The 21887-nt window shown below is 38.7% G+C and overlaps 1 protein-coding gene across 1 annotated transcript in view; it reads left to right on the top strand.

Annotated features, from left to right (window-relative positions):
- The window catches only part of MED12L (mediator complex subunit 12L), a 326616-nt gene that overhangs the window by 170799 nt on the left and 133930 nt on the right, over positions 1-21887 (top strand). The window lies entirely within an intron of this gene.

Below are 21887 nucleotides of genomic sequence, written 5' to 3'. Positions count from 1 at the left end.
GTTTGTTCTCAGTTTTGGAATTCCTGGTGGCCAGTTTGGGCTGTTGCTCTTGTCACTGGATCCTCTAGTGCAGTGGGTCTTAACTTGGGGTACACGCACCCTCTGGGGGTGCAAGATGCCCTTTCTGGGGGTGCGAGACATGCAGGTTTTTTTAGAAGGTAAATAATCAAAAACACAAATTAAGCACAGGCACATAAGTACAACTACTTTGTTTCATCAAATCTATGTATTTATTAACATTATACTTTTTTAACGATTACAATATACAAACAAAAAATATATCTAGTTTTAAAGAACTGACCTGCTTCAACGATTTTTGATAAGCGGTGCGAGAACATATTTTGAGAACCAAAGGAGTGCAGGCTGCAGTAAAGGTTAAGAACCACTGCTCTAATGGCTTTCTGTCTTGACATATTAAACCTTTATATGCCCTCTATGGATAAACGGCAAGGTATAAGAGAATGTAGCCGAGTAAAATACTGACTATATCTTGTGCTATGAAGAAAAATATGAAGAAAAATGTATGTTAAGTGCAATAACTTTTATTTTTCAAATTAAAAAATTTAATACACAGCCACCGTATACATCCATGGTGTTTTTATTTCTTTATTTATATATATATTGTGTGTGTGTGTGTGTGTGTGTCTGTGAGATATCATTTGCTCTCGACTTAATATATGGAGTGTGGTGTGTGTTTTATCTTTTTTTGCTGGAAATTTTAATATTTTTTGCTCACTTCCTTGTGGTTTGTATGGTGTGTTTCTATTGTGTATCCTGTTGGGAGGTCAGCTTGAAGAGATAGCAAAAAAATCGGGTCTGAAGGGACTCTGAATGAAAGAGTGAGACACCACAATGGCAATATTATATTGCTTTGACACTGAACATAATGTGTATCAAAGTTTAATTATCAGAATTTTTCTCCCCTGTTGATTTATAAAATAACTTTGCGAATTGCTGATGTGTTTGTTATAGGAAGTAACTGTAATAGATTCTCCACTTCTGGCTCTCCAAGCTTTTTTATGTTTGATTGTTAGGAAAAAACACAGCAAGGCAGACCATTTCTCAACGCTAAGCAGTGACACCTTTTAATGGCTCTGCTTCTCAGAAGTTGAAAGGAACTCCAAAGCACACAATCAATTAAACCCACCAAAACTTACGTATATTGAAGGCCAAAACAGTGTTGAACTAAGTTTTACAAGCTTGTCACCCCTTTATCAGGGACTGACAATTAACATATTTTAAGATGCCACTACATGGTAATAAAACATGTCACTTTTTTCCCTACTGTACGTTTTAAGTACAAATGAAACTCCAGTCCAAACTTTTAAAACTTTATTTTAATTTTGTTTCTTAGTATCTGGTATTGAGGTCCATTTTGGGACATTAAATGAAAAGAGATGGGGAATGTAGATGACAACTTGATATCTCTCAGGCATAGGAAAAAACGTTACTGGCTTATATCACTATCAGTTGTAATTGTATAAATCTAGCTACATCATCCATGGTCCAGCAGACACTGGGATTGAAATATGGTGAACCGTATTATGATATTTTATACATTCTCAGTGGTATTGTCTAGCCACCTTTCTTCTGAGCTTCTGTTAATCCATGTAAGCCCTTTTTCTTGGTGCCCCAAAGGCACTCTACTTTGCTAGGACCTGATAGCATAATAGCATAGGAAGTCTCTCAAGGGTCAAACTCGCTGGATGTCAGGTCTACAATGATACAGCTGCAGTGTGGCAGGCACTCTGGATACAGTTTTGGTTTGAAAGGAATCTCTTGGTTAAAGACAAATTTATGCCTCTTCCCTTGTCTGATGGACAGTTCTCTGAGGGGGATTCCTTGACTAATTCCTTAAGGAACAAGCAGCAAGTAATAACTCTATATGCTTACCATATAGGAAGGTTCTGCCTAGTGGCTTTAATTCAACATAACAAATGGATATTTATCTTTTTATAAACCAAGGAGAATAGGGGATCATCTTTAAGACGCAAGGATCACAGTCTCACACTTACAGGAAATCCTAAATAACTTCTATCATAATGGATTCTACCTGGACAACCATTATTCCTATCATTCCAGGGAGTTATTTACAACCCATAGGTCTCCAACAGGCTTACCTGCATTTACTGATGACTCTCTAGCACCAACAATTCCTCCTGCACTCCCTCAGCAACCTACATCTCCAGTGTCTCACAGTCTCCTTTGGCCTCTCATTGACTTCCTGATTTCATTGCAGTTGTAGCAAGTCACCTCTGGAAACAGGGTTGCAGTCATGGCCTATCCCCACAAGTGGCTAGTGTGTGGTAATTCTTTTCAGGTGACAAAAATGACAGCATCCCAACTCTTACATCTGTTGAGACTTGGGGTTTTATAAGTGAATCCCAAAGAGAGTTTGTTAATTCTTGCCCAGAATATCAATCATATGAGGGGTTCTCTGTAATACAGTCCTCAAGGAGAGCTTTTCCAGCTGCATAGAGCATGGCGAAAGTGAAGTCAGCCAGGGAATTCCAAGTCCTGTAGCACTGTTTGTCAGAGAATGTAGCTGCTCAGGCCTTACTGTACCTTCTCTTGAAATAGTACCTTGGGCTTTCTTCTGGTTCTGGACCCTATAATTGCTCCTCCTACAAGTCAGCCAGGAACAAACCTCAGAGAATCAATAAATATCCCTCTCCTGTTTAAAACTTTCTTATTCCTTTTGTCTAAATGTCTTTGATTTTAAAACAGTTATAGGAAGTACCAAAATATGGACAGGAAGCAATAACAACAACAAAATTAACAACAACAGCAAACACTTCACAGAAGTGCAAGTCTTGACTGTTTCACCACCTCTCTGATAAAACGCTGTCTTCTGGGAACTCCAGGGCTTCAATCTCTTAAAGGGAACTCCTCTATCTGATGAGCTTCACTATGATTATTCTATTGTGATGGCACCTAGAGGCTCCAGTCAAGATCCCATTGAGCTAGGAGCTGTACAGTTGCATAACAAAAAGACCATGCCTTTCACAAAGACCTTATCAATTTAATGGAGTTTTTGGGTAATGATTATCTGTCTAGTTAGGGAAGCACATGTTTTGAGGTAGTACAGTTGTGAAGAACTTATTCTGCTTAGAGTTAAGGCTCCATATAGATGTTCTGAAGAGAAGGCATCTTTGCCTTCTGTGAAATTCTGTCAGGTCAACAAGTTAGTCAGGAGAGACAACTTATGTGTAATGAGGTATCTCAGTAGGAGGGTGGGGTTGATGAATGAGAACTGTAAGCTTATCTTTGAGAATTAGGGATCACCAAATGAAATTAATAGGCAGCAGGTTTAAAACAAACAAAAGGAAGTATTTCATCAGTCAACACACCATCAACCTGTGGAACTCTTTGCCAGAGGATGTTGCTAAGGCCAAGACTATAACAGGATTCAAAAAAGTACTAGATAAGTTTATGGAGGCTAGGTCTATCCATGGCTATTAGCCAGGATGGTCAGGAATGGTGTCCCTAGCCTCTGTTTGCCAGAAGCTGCGAATTGGCGACAGGGGACGGATCACTTGGTTATTACCTGATCTGTTCGTTCCCTCTGGGAAACCTGGCATTGGCCACTGTCAGAAGACAGGATACTGGGCTACGTGGACCTTTGGTCTGACCCAATATGGCTGTTTTTATGTTCTGACCCTAGTATACTTCTGGACTTCTTTGCTTTAAAGCAGCCCATATTCACAGGAAATGTCATCCTGCTCATGGTGTGAGAAGAAACATAATATTCCCAGGAGAATTCACACTCTTCCACATATTGTTTCACCTTCAGATTTGGAAATGAAAAGTCTCCTCCTTCCTCTCCTGTCTCTTTTAAAAAAAAGGGGGCAGATCTTGATGGAATGCTACAAGGTCTCATTTAGTTGGTGACTGACTTTGTCCGCTCTTGAAACAGACCCTTTTCCTTCCATGTAAATGGTATTTCTGTGCTGGATGAGGTTGGTCTCCACCTTCTTACAGTTATTTATTGCCAGTTACCTCAGCTTGAGTGAAAGTTTTTTTTTCCCTAGCCCAATTTCATTCCATGCAAGTGTGTCATACCTCCATCTTATACATATCTGTACATCTATAGTAAAAATCCTGCTGTTCCATGGGTCCTTCATGCCTATTCAGCTGTTACTCTAAGGGTTCAGTAGAACCTGCACCTTTACTCAGCTGGACCTTAATTCACAATTTTTAGCATTTTTGTGGTTTGTCTCTGGTTGGTTGGGTGTGTGTGTGTGTTTAGTGTCAGTAAAAATAAAAGGTTGGCAGTTGCAATAAATGTAGGTTAAGTACATATTGTTGCATAGATGGGGCAATCTTTTACTACCAATGTTGATAGACTAGTTTATGTGCATGATTGATATAACCTCATATGAAAATTTAAATAATAGGTTACAAGACATTACACAGGGAGATATAGGATGAGTCAATAGTGTTTCTAATTACTACAGCTTTGAGTTCCCTGACCTGTTTTGGAAACGTTGCGCAGGGAAGAGTTTTAGAAAATATATGAGGGGGGGGAACATAAGAATGGCCATACTGGGTCAGACCAAAGGTCCATCCAGCCCAGTATCCTGTCTACCCACAGTGACCAATGCCAGGTGCCCCAGAGGGAGTGAACCTAACTGGTAATAATCAAGTGATCTCTCTCCTGCCATCCATCTCCACCCTCTGACAAACAGAGGCTAAGGACACCATTCCTTACCCATCCTGGCTAATATCCATTAATGGACTTAACCTCCATTAATTTATCTAGCTCTCTTTTAAACCCTGTTATAGTCCTGGCCTTCACAACCTCCTCAGGCAAGGAGTTCCACAGGTTGACTGTGCACTGTGCAAAGAACTTCCTTTTATTTGTTTTAAACCTGCTGCCCATTAATTTCATTTGGTAGCCTCTAATTCTTATATTATGAGAACAAGTAAACAACTTTTCTTTATTCACTTTCTCCACACCACTCATGATTTTATATACCTCTATCATATCCCCCCTTAGTCTCCTCTTTTCCAAGCTGAAAAGTCTTAGCCTCTTTAATCTCTCCTCATATGGGACCCGTTCCGAACCCCTTATCGTTTTAGTTGCTCGTCTCTGAACATTTTCTAATGCCAGTATATCTTTTTTGAGATGAGGAATGAGGTGAGGAATCTGCATCTGTAAATCTCATTGCTCTTTTCCTGATCTTTAATTCACTACTTTTCTATTTTATCTTACAACTTTTGTTTTCTCTGGACAATATTGCATATGTTAGGTCATAAGTCTAATATCTGTTTAACACTTTTTAAAATGTGAAACTTGTGTATTACAGTATAACTTTGATATATTGCATTTGCCAATTACTCCAGTCATCACCATTCACATTGGCTAATAGTTGAATTAAGTGTTTAAAAGAGAATATTAAATTTATCATTGGTTGGCTGTATGCGTGTTCATTTTGATACCTAACAGAACCAATTCTTTACAAGCTAATTTTAAAAGAATACAGTTTAGGTTGCAATGTAATACAGTATTTTTGTGCACATTACTTTTACAAGCACCCTTGTCCCACTCCACCACTGGAGTAAGCCCCAATGCTTCCTTTGTTTCCTTCTTCCCGTCCCATCCCTGTGCCTTTCTTTATGCTGCCCCTTGTGCTTGGAATGGCCTATCCAATCCATGAATCAGGCCAGTCTACCCACCCCTCCGCTGCTCAGGTCCTTCCTAATACACTTGTTCCATGTTGTCTGTAAGAAATCTTAATTTGTCATTTTAGGGGAACAAACAAACAATCTTTAATGGGACTCTTGGGATGTTCATGCAACATAACTGAGTAACCATACAACCTTATTTCTGTAATCCTTGCACTTCCTCACCCCTAATTGCTACTGTTCGTTACTTTTACGTCCAAAATGGATGATCAGAGACCATGCCTTTGTATTTTTATTGTTAAGAGATAAGCACACTTTTGAGAGCTGTAGAAATTACAGTAAAAAAATCAATTACTCCATTCAAATACAAGTTAAGTATAGCATACACATTGTATGACATGTTACCAGGTAATGTTTGTAGCTATCATTTGTTAAGAGGTCAAGAAAAGTTGAATGCCTATGTTTCAGGGCAAATGTTTGCACCTGGGAAACTAAGAGACTCATGGGGAAGGATTTGTGGAGGGCTTTGTTTATAAAAGTGAAGTTTGTGATTGAGAAAGATGCTAGATGGACAGTCCCAAAGATGAAAGTCTTTTTATCTAGGAAACAATGCAGCTTGGACAAGCTACACTGTGAGCTTCTGATACCACAGCTTTGTGCCTCAACTCAGACCTGGAGAACAGTTCAATGTACCTGTCTGTACAATACTTTGTGCTTTTGCTGAGACTTCCATAGGAGGTGTTAGTTATCTCTGCCCTGAGCCATTAAATCATCACTCAATATTTCCTAGTGTTAGAAACGCAGAGCCAGTGAGAAGAGGTGGCTGTTGAGATGGGGTTGAAGAGAGTCAGGAAAGCTGTTCTGTGATGAGGCCAGTTTGTGAGGAAGTTCTACTGCTCTCTGGTTGAGTGATAGTGTGGTGTTGGAGGAGCTTAAGAAGAGATGAGGTGAGGGTTGAGGGGAAATCCAAGGAGGGACTAGGAGACCAAACAGGATATTTTGTACTGAGCACAGAAATGCAGAAGAAGTTTTCTGCGATGGGAAAACGGTTCCTATTTCTCAGTATAACTAAGGAGACTGCCGTTACATTCTAATGAAACTGCAGTTCAGAGAGATAATAGAGGAAATAAATAGATCCTGGGTCAGATTCTCTTATCCTTTTGCACTACAGATTGCCTGGAAATTTGCAGCATCCTTCCAGCTAAGAATCCTCCCTGGTATGCTAGTATTCTCACCTGGCATAGAGTCAATGTAGCCAGCCTTTACACATCTCTTTCCCAGCCTGTTGTAGGGGCATTCTATGGGGTATGAAGGGCCATTGATAGGGTGCTATTGCTCTCAAGTTATTCTCAGCTGATGGACAGCCCCTTGAGGACTGATACAAGCTTTCCTAGATTAAAGCAACCTCTCCCATTGTAGCCCATAGCATGGCTGGTTTAGACTCAGCCTGAGAATGAAGGAGTTGTAACTGGATGTCTTATGGCCCTCAGCTCTACTGGGGCCTATAGAGACTGCATGCAGTGAAGAGTTTGGGCCTAAAGTGCCTACTTTACTATTATTAAGCACCTACTATCTAACAGGTCTAAGCCAGGCTACAGTAGGAGTGCTTTGACCATACAGCTATACCAGGGTTCTGTGCCATAAAGAGGCATTCTGTGGCTTGGGTCCGGGATACCTAGAAGACAGCCTAAAGCTTTAGAATGAAGATCTTGATCAACAGCTATGCTCCTCTGGCACAATGGAACTCACCAATAAGGGTAAAGCTCGTATGTGTGGGAGACAGAGCTTTCCCAGGGGCTGGTCCAAGATTCAGGGACCTTATTCCACAAGAACTAAGGACTATCATAAACCACACCTTTCACTCCAACTGCAAGATTCATTTCTTTGACCTGCCTTCTCTAACATAAATACATAGCAACATGTATATTTAACAAAAAATGAACTCTCCCCACAAAATACCCTACCAAACCAAGGCGTTCCACTGTGTGTGTTTCTTCTTTTGGGGATGGAATGAGAGAACAAATGCATGAGATGTTCAGCATTTCTTAAGGCACTCAGATACTACAGTGATGAGTGCAGTATCACAACATACATAGACTGGATTAATATAATAGAATCATAGAATATCAGGGTTGGAAGGGACCTCAGGAGGTCATCTATTCCAACCCCCTGCTCAAAGCAGGACCAATCCCCAATTTTTGCCCCAGATCCATAAATGGTCCCCTCAAGGATTGAACTCTCAACCCTGGGTTTAGCAGGCCAGTGCTCAAACTACTGAGCTATCCTGGCAAAGTGCTTCTACTGTGGACATACCTTATACTGGCAAAACTGTACTTTTGCTGGTTTAACTTATTCCAGGTCCACCGAGTGAAATAAGCTATTGGAAGTGAACACTCTTATACCAATACAATTGCATTGACACTGTGGCTTTTACTGGCTTAGCTATGTCAACAAAAAATCTCACCGACAAAGCTATGCTGACAAACTGTTCTTGTTAGACCTGCTCTTAGTGTCAAATTATGCGCTTATCTATGCTGGTTTAAATTCAGAGTAACTTTGTTGACTCTAGATTTACACTCGTAACTAGTAAAATTTGGCTCTTTCTACATAACACTGCTCAAGCGCATTGTGGACAACGGCATGAATAAGACTTACTGCAGAGCAAGAAAAAGATAATACTGTATGCAAGTTTAATTTCAGAGCTGGCAATAGGTACTGTTATAGACCAGGAAGTTGTAGGAGGCAAAAAAGGGTTTAGAATCAAGACACCTATGTCCCTGAAAGTGACATGAGGATAGAGGCTTTTGGAAGTTATATTTTTATTACGTAGTAGCTTTTTTATTTTGAGTGTACTGATTTGAAGGAAGCAGTGCTGGAACCAGGTGCAGAGAATGTTTTAGGTAAGTTCTATGTAGAATTGTAAAATAAGTCCAGTGTTTCTAAGTATAAAATCTGCATGCCAGCTTCACAAAGCTTGCATAAAATACTGTACCTCAAATTCTCATCTTTACTGTTAATACTGCCAGAACTTGCATAGTATAGTGTTTTGCATAGGCAGACAAAAGAATTGTGATATTTTACATGAATGATTTTTTTTTCTTTCAACCTAGTACTGAGTTCAGCGTGCCTGGAGGTATATCCAGCAACATGCATGTACAAAGGTATATGTCCTCAGGGTGTATGACTATTTTCCCAGATTAAATTTTATGTTTAGTGGAACCAATTTTATTTTAAAGCTATGTTCATAACAGCTCTGCCGTCACTAAGCCGTAGTTTCTTTCAAACCTCAAATTTACTCCTGTGAAATTTGTTTTTTCTTTGTGTGATATCAGTGATTTAGTAAGAGCTTATATGAACCCCTCGGTGACTGAAGGCACCACTTCTTGATTTATAGGCCTTTCTGCAGGTCAGTTGGGGGAATGGAGTAATGTTTGCTAGTTACATGTGTTTTCAAGTCCTCTTTCCTCAACTCCTCTTTCTGCTCTCTTCTCTCATTATTGACTAATATATTTCAAAATGTTCTAATTCAGATGTTAACTTTGACTTTCCGTATTGATTTGTTTGCTGCTGTAGTTTCTTACCTACTGATTTCTGCTAGGGCTCAATTAATGAGTTTTTTCAGGATATCTTTTTCTTCTCTTTCTCTTTCCTCTTGATCTGTTGCTCATTAGAAGTTGACTAAACATTTTCTTTCAGGAGCACATTATATTCTGTGCTGTAGCTGTATGTAGTCCAACAAAGCTGTGTTTTTATAACCACTGATTGAATACTTTTTGGTGATTTTATCCTTCTCCTGGAATATGCGTAACAGCTTGACAGTGATGTTGATGAAATATTTTCAGTGCTTTGTTATGCTGGTGATAACATATCCATATTTCATGGTCAAGCTGAGGATGATATATACAAAAAAGGGCAAAACTACAAGAGATGCAATGCTAAACACATCTCTCTTAGGCTTCGTTTGCTATAAGAAATGGATTCAAGAGGGCCACCCACAGGCATGGCCTGCTTTTCCATTATGTAATTGACAGATGTTTTTTCCTGTGAAGGACAGAGAAGTGCCGTTGAATGGTGGCAGACTTTGTGATGGCCCATTCTTCCTGAATCTGTCAGCCTCTTATTAGGTCATGGATATGCTTTCATTCCTGTGGTGGCCTGAGCACAGAGAAGAAAAGCTGGGTAATACCCTCTCCCCTCTTCCTGTCTGTAGTCACTTCTACAGATATATGGAGGTGCTGCTGCAGCCTCACAAAGTGGCCTTCTTAGAACCCATGTTGAGAATCTCTGTCATAAAGGATGCAACTTTCATACTTTAATATACTTGACCTTCTCAACAAATGTGATCTATCAGTCTTTTGTTTTCCTCAGCAAAATCTTGGCCTCTGGCTCTTAGAACTCTCTTTCACCATTCATTTCTTACTGATTAACTTGTCTCCTTGAATCTTCCTCCTGCCTTGCTTCCTCTCTCATCCTTTTCTTCTCCTTCATCATTAACCTCTCTCTCTCTCTCTCATTTAACGCCTTCACCATAGTTTTGATGTGTATTCAAAGGGGGAAGGAAAAAGACCCTTTTTGACAGTGTGTCTGTCTGTCTTAGGGTTTTATCCCAGGCTCCATCACATTAGTAACACGTTCAGTTTTGTTGTCTTGGAACCCCTCCTTTCATCCCTATGTTTGGGTAACCCCAGCTTTTCTCATGGCTTCAACAACCACCTTTATGCAGATGATTCCCAAGTAAACTTCATCACCTCTGACCTCTTACTTCGTTCAGTTTTACACCTGCTTTTCTTTCTGGCGGCTTTTGGATGTTCTGCCACCAACTTAATGGCTAAAGTTGAACTCCTTTTGCCATCCCCTTCCTACCCCAATCCTTTCCTCTCTCCCTTTCTTCTTCATCACTGTTGGTATTTCATTATCCTTCCCATTACCCAGGCTTGATCTTCTTTGTTCCTCTCTCTTGTCTTCTCTCACCATATCTAGTCTGTTGCCAAATCAAACAAGTTTTAAATCCACCCTTTCCTCTCCATCTCGTCTGCTAAAATCTTGACCATGGCCTTGGACATCTTCCTCCTCCTCCTCAAACCTTGCTGCCTTTGATCTATCCTAAACATGACTGAAAGAATAAGCTACCACTTTTGCTGCTTGGACCATGTAATTTGGCCATTTGAATTCCTTTTATTAGCTTCCCCTTGCCCTCTGCATCAAGTACAGATTTCTAGTTCTTCCCGGCAAGGCTCTTTACACCTTCACTTTGCATAAATCTCTGTATGGTCATTTCATCCTCTTCACTTTGACCAAGCCTTTCTCTTAACCACTCTCTTCACGTCCTCCTCCATGCTGCTCCTTAGCCAGGAGCAATCTCCTATCAAGCAACCTCGCTCTCATCAGGCAGATACTTCTTTAAAAGACACACAATCTGTATTGCATTTAAGTGATTATCTTCCAAAGTTATTCTAAAATAATAATAATTATGTATAAAATAGCTTAAATCATTATTTAGGTTGGAGAACTGAGCACTTGAAAGTTAGGAAATACTAGATTTATGGTTGCACGGGCAACCATAATTTTGGCTCCTTGTGCATCCATCCTGTGCACTGAATTTGGCAGGGATCCTGTGGAAAAAATAGTATATGATCATGTAATTAAAAATTATATTATAATTCATATGTACAAGGGGGATGAGTTGAATTTCATGGCAACCTTAATACTGACATTTCCTAACTTTCAAGTGCTTGACTTTACAACTTAAATTTACTTTGAAAATTAGTTTTTTGTATACTGTTTCCTAAGATTTTATTTAAAAAGGGAAAAGCAAATTCTGGAGATTTGAAATAGTTTATATTGCAACCAAATCTGAATGGAATTTCACGGGACAAAGAAAATATACTTCTGGAACTCAAAAGGTTTGCCCTTGTTGTATTTCAAAGGCTTGTTGTGGGGAGCGTGGAGGAAGGCTAGAGTATCTTAAGAAAAGGTTGCAAGAATATTTTATGATGGAGAGCTCTTGACAACTAAAATATAGGAGTCTCTGTCTTCACTATCAGCACTTGGACTTCTATTCCATTTAACACAGTTGCATTCTGAGGAAACAAGGTGTTTGAAGATGACATGGAGGACTCTAGAGAGGCACTTCATGTCCTTTCTTTGTGGTGGTATGGAAACATCATTAGCAACACTTCTTCAATATAAAATATTTTACAATATTAAATTAACATAGCACACATTGTTAGACCGTAAATTTGACACTACAAAGTCTCCATTACTGCTCTCCTGGCTGATTTCACCTACTGTTTATTTTGGTCAGCCAAATAAATTTAGATGTAGAAATTACTAAACATGGATCTCTCTTCACAAAGAGAGATTAAAAGACCTTGGGATGTCCAATGAGAGGAAGGAAATGCCTCCATTCCAGTTAATCAGGTAGTTTTACTAAGACATTTTTTGGGGAGCTATAGAGTCCACTTGCCCTTCTCTGCAGGTAATATGACCAGATGCTTGTATGCAAGACACTAGATGCTTATATTTAGAACAAAATAAAATCTCAGATTAAACACATCTGACATGCCTGCTCCCCCATTCTGATGTCTTCTGCTGGTCTTGGCTCCCTGTGCAGTTTAAAGGAATGCAGGGCTCAGTGTTGCATCGTCTTCTGAATGACTTTTCAATTCAGTTGCTCATGTAGTAGCAATGCAGTCTAGGCTGTTCCAAAATCCAAAGTGCCTGAGGACCTCTGGCGCTTGGAACAGCTCAGACTTGATTGCGTGCTAGTGCATGAATGGTTGCAGTTAGGGAGTGGGGGACTAGGAATGATATTGCAAAGTTGTAATGTGAAAGGAAACTGGAAAAAGAGGAGGAGAAGGAAGGGAGACAAAAAAGGCCATGGGAGGTGCAGGAAGTGCAACACCTGTGACAATCCATCAATTTGTTTTTTACCACACCTCTACGACAAAAAGTTGCCTTCTGTTTCTAAAACCCATTCACACAGTCCAACCTCTGTCCTGCCTCCCGCCATCTCATCTCCTCCACTTGCAGATTCCTTTAGCCTTTTATCCCTTCTTACTCCTTATAGGACCCAAGCCACGTCCTCAAATCCACATGGGACAAGTATCCCCTCTCAAACAGATCAGTCTCGTCTTCTCCTAAACCACATAGGGCAGTATCCCTGGCATCAGAGTTAGAAATGAGAGGGGTGGTAGGAAAGCTAATTTACAAGTAGATTAAAAAAAATGAATTAAAGGCTTTTGTGAGGTGACTGATTTTTCACTGAAAGGGTAAAAAGATGCCAGGAAACACTTCATTTCAATCCTAATTTCAGAGAGGTGCTGGCCTGGGTTTCCATATGATCAGACTGATACAATTTCTTGTGAACACTGACTATATATGTTGTTTGATGACCATTTGTAGTAAGAGTCCAAGTAGACATTGTTTTAAAGCAAGCTGCAAAACCTCTAAATACCACTTGATTTAAAAACAAAACAAAACCCCTTTTCCTAACAAAAGGAAACATGTAAAGCAGGAAGAAGTTAGACTACTATAGTACATTTGACACAGTACACAACACACATTCATTTTTAACAATATAGAAATTATAGTATCACTGTTACTTTTGAGTCCTTGGTATCTGAGAATAATCATTCAAGTGTAGAATAATCATTAAGCGATATAGGTTTTTTTGGAAGTGTCATAGTTTGATAAATATGTTTTGCCTCCTGAACTTAGAGACTTATCAGAAGTACAGCTCATACATTTGCTAAGTTGTTTAATAGCTATGTGGTTCTTCCAAGTGACTCTTAAACCTAACAAGTTTTAACATGATTTCAGAAGATTATGAAGGAAGGGAACCCTTATTCTTTATAGTATAATTAACAGAAGTCAAATATATTTTTCCCTTTTTGAAAGAGGCAAAAAGAGTTGTACATAAACCTTTTCTAACTAATTTGGAAATTTATGGCGTTTATTTTCAATATCAGCTACTCTGCCTTTAAGAAACAGCACTTCAGTGAGACTTTGAGCTCCTGCCCTTACATAAATATTGTAAGGGAAACGAAGAGAAAAAATATTAATCTTTTTAACTTTTGGGTATAGAAAATACAATGTGTTTTCATAACATTTTGAATGAATTGAAGATTAGTAAAATGTCATTACTGGGCACAACTTCAGTGCTTTACATTAATGTGATGTCTAATTTATGATTCTAAGCACTTTTAACCAGTGACATTTTCACGCCCATTTTCTACTTACTTTAGAATGGTTAAAAACAAGGTGGTATTTATATTTTTAAACACGTAATGAACACCTTATCTGGCCCTTTTGACAGCACTAAAAAATCACTTACCTGTCATCATTATTGCACTCTGTTTCTCTTTGCTGTGTCTTGAGAATGCATTAGGCTCCTCAAAAATGCATCTTGAAACTTAAACCAGGCATAAAAGTATATCTTCCAAAAAAGTAGTAATAGAAATTATTTCTGGATGTTAAGCTTTTTTCACTTAATGTGATTCTGCCACCTTCTGATTGCTTTTTGTGACACCTGATCAGAGAGTCAAAATTCCCCGTCAGGAACAACTGAAGCAGCTGCCTTTCTCATTACTGGGAGTGACTCACATGCCAGTGTGGAGGTAAGATCTGCAAACTTCCTGAGTCTGGAGTAATACTAGCTAAAGAAGCAGACAGTGATTCACCTGGAGCAGTGGGTTAGAGTCTTAAATCCAGAAACATTCAAGTTAGGGAGATGTGAAGAGTCTGAAAGCATGTTTTACAGTAACTATGTAATGATGCCTATGTGTTTCAGTTAATGCTACTTTGTTAGTAGAGAAAATATGAATTTAATGTGATGCTTAAAAATTTTGTGCTGGACATATGTCAATCTATCTTCTGTTGGTCATGACCATAATGTTACCTGTTAATTTTTTTTAAGCTGTCTATATTTAGATATTTTTTTAATGTCCTTTGATCAGATCTTCTGTTCTAAATGATGTATAGAATGAAAATGTTAACGTACAGATTTTAACTAAGAAAACTAAATTTTCCATTCACTTCATACTGATTACTACAAGAGCATTCTTTTGAGGATCTGAGTTTCACCTGTGCCTCTTGCATCTCTACAGTTAAGGGTTCCAGGTACGTAGAAAGGCAGATTTGTATATGTCTTTGTTTAAATAAAGAGTGAGGTTAACGGCTGCTGTTTATTGAGAAAGTTGGGGAAAGGTAACTTTATTTTAAACCAGGAGAAGAAGAAGGTGGTTAATTCACCATTTCTCCAGTCTCTGCAGGGCTCTACCAGGTCTCTGAAAAAACTCTGGCCTTTATTAGAACTTCCCTGCAATGACCACTAGGCCAAAACTGCTTCTGGAGCATATCAGAGCACCTATGGGTTTTCCTCTGTCTTGTACATATATATTGTCCTTCCCTTCCTCAAAAGTCTGTGATAGTGAACTTATTCCTACCCAGCCATGCAAGAGATAGGAGGCAGTCCTCCTCTTTCTCACTTTAATGTCTTAAACAGACCTCCTGCTTGGAAACACAGTGCTAATACCAGATGGGTCTAACCATCTGCTTAATGGGGAGCCTCTATCCCTGTACCGGTGAACTGTTCTACCCTGCTGCCTGTTTAAAGTAAAAAAAAAAAAAAAAGAAAAGCCCACACCAGAGTCTGAGTTGTGAATGCCATCCATCCATGCATTTGTGCTTTTATCCGGTTCTGGTCAAAGGTAGGTAATGCCACCTGCTTCTGCATTTCCCCACAGAAATAACATGTGCTTCCCGATTTCAGGAATTTTGTGGTGTTATCTATTGCTGAAGGGAATGGAAGTCATACAAAGTGAGCCAGTGGAAACATACACTTCTGTATATTACCTTTTGTTCTTTTATCAGAACTTGCAAGCTCATCCCAGTAACCAAGTTATTCATTTCAGCTGGCTAGTTACACTTTGATCACCAACGCTTCAGCTACTGTAACCAACTGCGGTTGCAGTAGTTTTTGTTCTGAAGTGTTATCAAGTGCTAAGATAATTCCCGGTAGGTTTTGTAGTGCTTTCCCCAAGTCCATGCAGGGTAGAAGGTCCTTGCTGGCATTGTTGTAGACGCTCACTAGTCTGCAAGCCTTACTAATGGGTTATCCTCATTAGTACAAATTTGTGAAGTTTTTCTATAATGCACTCAGGCCCATATCAATTCTTCCTTTAGGGCATAACTTGCCTATAAAATGTGGGACGGACAGACGCGCATGCACATGCAGATATGCATACATACGCACACAATTAAATGAAAAATTAAGCTACATTTATTTGACATTGTTTTAATACTTGTTAGAAAGGTCCAAGGGTTTAGTTATTGGTACCCCAAAATACAATAGATGGATTTTTTCAGTAGTGATTAATTACAACTGTGGTGGTCATGGTATAAATAACTACATAGACTAAAAGGGATAAGAGTATGAAAAGGTTAAAAATAAGATCCTACATGCTTTTTTAATCCAATTGTGTGTGCCAGTTCTCAAGCTGAAGCTTGTCAAGGCTAGTCAGTGTCTAAAGGGAATACCATGGGGTTAGTCATGAAAGTGATGTGAAAGAAATGTAAAACTTTGAAGAGAGCAGCTGAAAACCAACCCTATATCTTTATTATTCAGATTATTTAAAGATTCAATGTGCTTGTGTCTATATATTATTCTAGTGATTATAGAATAATTCTTATATTTCATAAATCTTGAACAACTTTTTTTAGAACAGTTATTACGTTATTGCTTCATACTACATCTTTTTATTGTCATGTTTGAAAATACAAATGTTAGGTTTATTTTTAATACACATTTACCACCTGGATAATACCTGTGTGATGTATTTATGGTGTTTTTAACAGAAAATTGGTGGAATGAACCAAGCTTACAATATGGGCATGGTTCTTCACGATTTCTAAAGTGGTGTTCAGCAAAACTTCTGAGTTCTGAGTGTTTCAGCTGCAGAGGCCAAAGCTGATGTGTGTTCTAATGTAATTCTGAAACCTGAGTTTTGACTGCAAGTAGCAAATTCTTCTGTTGGAACATGAAAACGTGCCTACCTCTGTGTGTACCTATGGAAAGTGGTGCCATTTCATGAGATGATGTCGACTTAACTGAGTGTGCATTAGGAGAACAATGACATAACCACATCAGAGGAGGTGCTCAGAGTTCATATGGCACTGTTCACTAATCACCTTCCTTTAATTGGAAATACACACATTTTCTGTTAATGCCTGTTCAGGCTCCTCTAATGGACATTTGTAGGGTTTGGCTTATGATATATGATATTTTTTCTTACTACTTTACTCAAGTCATGTACTTTTACCTTTGTCTTGATCCCCACCCTACTAAAGGGGCAAATAAAGAGAGAATTTCAATAAGAACCAATATATGCAAAGTATCTCTTGTGTCTTCCCTCCATCTTCAGCCCCGTAGTTTTTTCACCTCAGCGTTAATGGATCACTAGTTGGAACTATGCCTCTTGATTGGTTCCTCATTTCTGAAGGAGAACTATACAGCTTGTATTTTTGACTCATTTGGCTTAACTCCTATAATATTAGGATTCTGCCAATATCTGCCTTAGGATTGATTTCACATAGGACCTCTAAGCTTGAGTACCGTGTATGTTAAACATCTTGCATATCTTCCTTGGATTCCCAACTACTGTCTACAACACAACCTTTTATTTCTGCATCTCTGATGAATTGAGAATATTGCTCTGTAGTGAGAGAGGTATTGTTGCCTTGTTAGAAGGGTTTGCACTACCGTTGCCTAAAAATTAGGCGTTTCTATGGGGTCTAGAATTTGTGTTTGTGAGGCATTTTGTGAACTCTTGATGCCTGATTGAGTTATTCCTGGAGCTGAAAAAATGTGAGATCTGGTGATCTGAAAAGCGGACATACCATGTGAAGACCAGCTCTCATATATATATTTTTTTTTAACAAGGCACTTAGAAACAGAGACAAGGACTGTATTAGGGCTTATCAAAATAAGACTATTTAGCACGTGGGTTTCTGCAGAATCCAGCTGCATGGCTCTCTGAAAAATGCTTCTGTTAGAAAACAAAATGACTTGTGAATAGATTGAAAGTTGGCAAAATAAACTCAAGTGGCTGTCATGGGGAAATGACACAAAGTCCAGACTGCAAGTACTACATAAAGGAATAGTGCTCAGGGTCTATTTGCAGTGTTGTAAAAGTGAAGAGGAAGAGAGTGGTGAGAGAATAGGGGCCTGGAGTCAGGTTTATTTCTCAGAACCAATTCAAACCACAAAAAAATGTTCCAGTTGAGACAAGAATGAGGTTTAAATTGGTCAGCTGGTCACTATGTAGTGTGTTTTGTTCCTTTCCTCACCATAGTGTAGCACGTAAGAGAGAAATTTGATGCCCAAATTAAAGGAAAAGCTCTTCTTCAGTAATTATGCATCAAAACAAAGGAACCTAGAGTGAAAATCTTATACATGTTGTTTTTTTCTTCCTGTGTGGTTGCTGTATAAGGAAAAAACAGGGTATTTCTGTAATATCAGTTGTGGTGTCTGAGATGCTCCAGCCAGCCCTGTTAAATCATATTTGTGAAAAGGGTCAGGTTTGGAAAAGCCACCAGAAGTGTGAAATGTTTGTTTGTTTTATCTGAACTATGCAAAGCCATTCATTGTGCAAAAAGAGCTGAAAAAGAACAGCCTTTGTGGTGAGGTTTTTGGTACTTCCTGGCTGTGGTAAAGACCGACATCTCTCATGAGTGTCTTCTTTTGTGATATTGAAGTATTTCTGCTTGCAGCTTCAAACAGAAGCAAAAAGGATGGAGGCAAGCTGTGAAAATGGAAAAGCTTTCTTGAACTTTCTGTGTGTGTATGGGAGGGGAGAGAGTGAGTTTCAGGAAACTTTGGTTTAGGGGGAAGTTTATCTCGGATAGTTTGTCCATTCCTTATTTTAATAAATGCACTGTTACCTCTTTGGTTTATCAATGTATGCCAAGTTGGTTGAGACAAGGTTACGTGACTTCCGGTAAAGAAGCTATGGGTTTTAATTTTCTTTCAAGCTATGGGGTATTAGATTTCCATTATAAACTAGAGTTAGGCAAATCAAAAAGGTTTTCCAGTCTATCTGTACTTCTTGAGTTGTAAAATTGGGTTGGAAATCTCAGGAGAACATGCTTTTTTATATTTCCAAAATGCTGTAAGGCCAGCTTTTCTCATGGTATTTTGACAGTTTGTTTCCTGTTCTCCAGATAGAAACGTGAATTGCAAAAACATGAAAAAAACCCAAACGAATTGGAGACTCTGCAAACATTTCAAAACCTAATAGATGCTTCTTTCTAAAGTGAGCAAAAATTGGGTCTCTTATTTTTGCAACAAGTCTGCCCGTCTATACTATAAATGTTTGTATTTCTGCCTCTCTGTCAGTGTCTTAAGATGAAGGCAGCTAAAAAAAGCTGATTCAGACTTCTGTAAAAACCTTTGGCACACCCCTGTTTTAAGGAACGACTCAGTTTATATAGTGGTTACACCCACCATTAGTTGCAATCTTCTTGCTACTTGTGCTGTGCAGTACATGTGCTATTAAATAACTGCAGTGTTTCATAAACAGCAGATGATAAAAGACAAAATCAAAAGTTTTCTTCTCCTTCAGTTTGTGTTAGAAATTTGCATCAAGCTTTATCACAGAGATATTGTACAATGAACGACATGACTCTCTCCCATTATCTGCTTACACTAAAGATAAGCTTGAATTATAGTTTAAACTGGGAAATGGATCCATATCTGAACTTCCTGAAAGTCACAGAATTGTTTACATTCAGAGTTCTGGTACAGCCCATTACAAAGAGATGTCTGAGTTGCAAAGTTTGGTTCTGAATCCGTTCCAAAGTTCCCCAAAATACAGGAATTGGGGGTAGAGGGCAGTAGGTTTTTAGATACAATGTTGTGGTTTGGGCCTAACTCTAATTTACTATGAATTGCTTATTCATTTTTTTTTTAATTTAGCATTAGCCATGGTGGTAATGGTTATGATATGCGAGTGGGATCAGCAATGTGTATTCCATCTTCTGCCTCTTTCCTACCACTTTTCTTTAAATAAGTGATAGAGCTGTGAAAAGTGTTTTAACTTCGACACTACTGAAATAAATAACTATGGTCATATGTTCATTTTTGCCAAAGCAATCAAAATAATTCTGCTAAGGACTGGAGAAACAATTGAATGCTCAACACCAATTTTTGCTGAGAGGAAAGAACTGATTTAAAGCATTAATAATAGAGAAGTTTACAATTAAGAACTACTTGAAAGAATGTGTTCACAGGCCTCCACTGTACAAAGCTATTATAGTTCAGGAGGGTGCATTTTGTGGAACTAACATATCTAGTGAATAAGTAACAAGTATTAAAATACTAAATAATATTTAAATCCAGCAGTGTGGTGAGGAATCCTAAATGCTGCTATAGTTAAGGTATAGCAGTCTAGAACTGCTTTGGGTAAGGGGGAAAAAAAAAAAGAAAAAAGTCCAAATAGCTACCAGTGTTGCTGAAAAAGGTTACCTTGGATATCAGAAGTTCTGAAAATAACCCATGGAGAAAAGTGGAAGGGAACCAAAGAAAGTGTCTGATGCTTTTAGAGGAAAATAATGACTGAAGGAAAAAAAAGAAAGGATTAATTATAGTTATCCTAATGAATGGGAGAACAATGTTATTAATAAGTAGCTCACTCCACTCCCTCTGCCAGGTTGCTTCACAACATCACAACCCACAAATATAAAATAGATAACCACATACTGTACAGCCATTAAAAAAGGGCTAAGAAGATCCTCTACAAGGGGTGATGGATTAAAATAGAAAACACCTTCGGGGTGAGGGGTTTGAATTCTGATGCATTCTGACCTCTCAGTGTAACCCTACAAAATTTTCATCTGCCAACCCAAGACATGATGGTTAGAAACAGGTAAAACTATTTTTTTGTCCCAGAAATGTATTTTCGGAGCGCTGACACTATTTGCTTAACTTGACCTGAATTCAACAAATAGTATCAGCCATAAAAAACAAAAAAAAACACCACGGAAAAAAATTGTTTTGGAAATGTCAAAACACTTTTGTTTTGACACTTTCAGAACAAATCATTTTGACATTTTGTTTTGAAAATGCCATTTTAAGTTGAGCTGAACAAATATTTTTCATTCCCCCCCACCTGAAAAATTATTTAATTAAATAAATAAATTTTACTTCAAAACTAACTTTTTGTGGGGATTTTTTGGTTTGTTGTCCTGGATGACAGATGGTATCAGAGGACAGGTTGGGTATAGCCAGTCAGAAGGAACTAAAAACATTCCAGAAACTTGGCAAGTTTTAATATTATTTTATACTGTTTGGTTAGTTCAAGACTTTAACTCAATGGTCATTAGACAGTTGGTGGCTTAAACAACAAATGTTGCCAGCCTTTAGACTGGAAAGAATGTGACAACTCCTTGGACTCAGCCCCTTTTGAATCCATCTTGTATTTGAATCAGGGGACCAGTATGGCCTCAGCAGTTACGCGAGTGGAATCTGGCAGGCAGTTCAGGGTGGGAGGGGAGGAGAGGGCTTATCCGATATTATGTATTCCAGTCTCTCTGTGCAGTGTTTTTGAATTCAAGGTGATTGATGTTCCCGGTGAGGGACAGGAGACATATTTCCGGGCTTACCCACTCATGGGTGTTGAACAGCTCTCAGCCTAGTCTTCCTAAAGCACTGCAACCCAGGGCTCTGCGTGGACCTATGGGAGAAGAGGATTCCAGTGCCTCATAGTCCCTGAGTTGATTCCTGTTGCTCCAGGACCGCCTCCCACACACAAGTGTCTTCTCCTTTTGTCATCACTACACTGACGAGGAGGGAAAAGTGGGTGATGGAGGAGGCAAGAAAATGAGAGATGCAATGTGCAGAAGGGGGGGACGGGGGATGACTTGCCTCATACACATCATAATTTTCTGTATCAAGCAAAGAAGTTCTTCCTCTCCCCTGCCATGTGATTCCATATATGGTAAGCGACAACCAACAGTGCCATTTTCTAAGAGCAACAAAACCTTGATGTTGAATAGGAGCCTCCACATTCAATATGCAAAAAGCTGCTGTTTGTTTTAGATGGCAGTAAATTTTACACTAGTTTCTCATATGCAGTAGATAGAATTTAAATATTTGTATACTCTGCCATGTGCCTCTTGTTATCCAAGTTAGGCAAAGTATTTTTAGTCCATCTTCATATTCACCATTTCCAATCACTGTGTGTATTGTCCTTATCTACTTG

This window comes from Eretmochelys imbricata, chromosome 9 (assembly GCF_965152235.1).
Source record: "Eretmochelys imbricata isolate rEreImb1 chromosome 9, rEreImb1.hap1, whole genome shotgun sequence".
In the NCBI taxonomy this organism is placed as follows: Eukaryota; Metazoa; Chordata; order Testudines; family Cheloniidae; genus Eretmochelys; species Eretmochelys imbricata.
The sequence above is the reverse complement of the archived record's forward strand: the minus strand, read 5'-3'. Positions and strand labels throughout refer to the sequence as shown.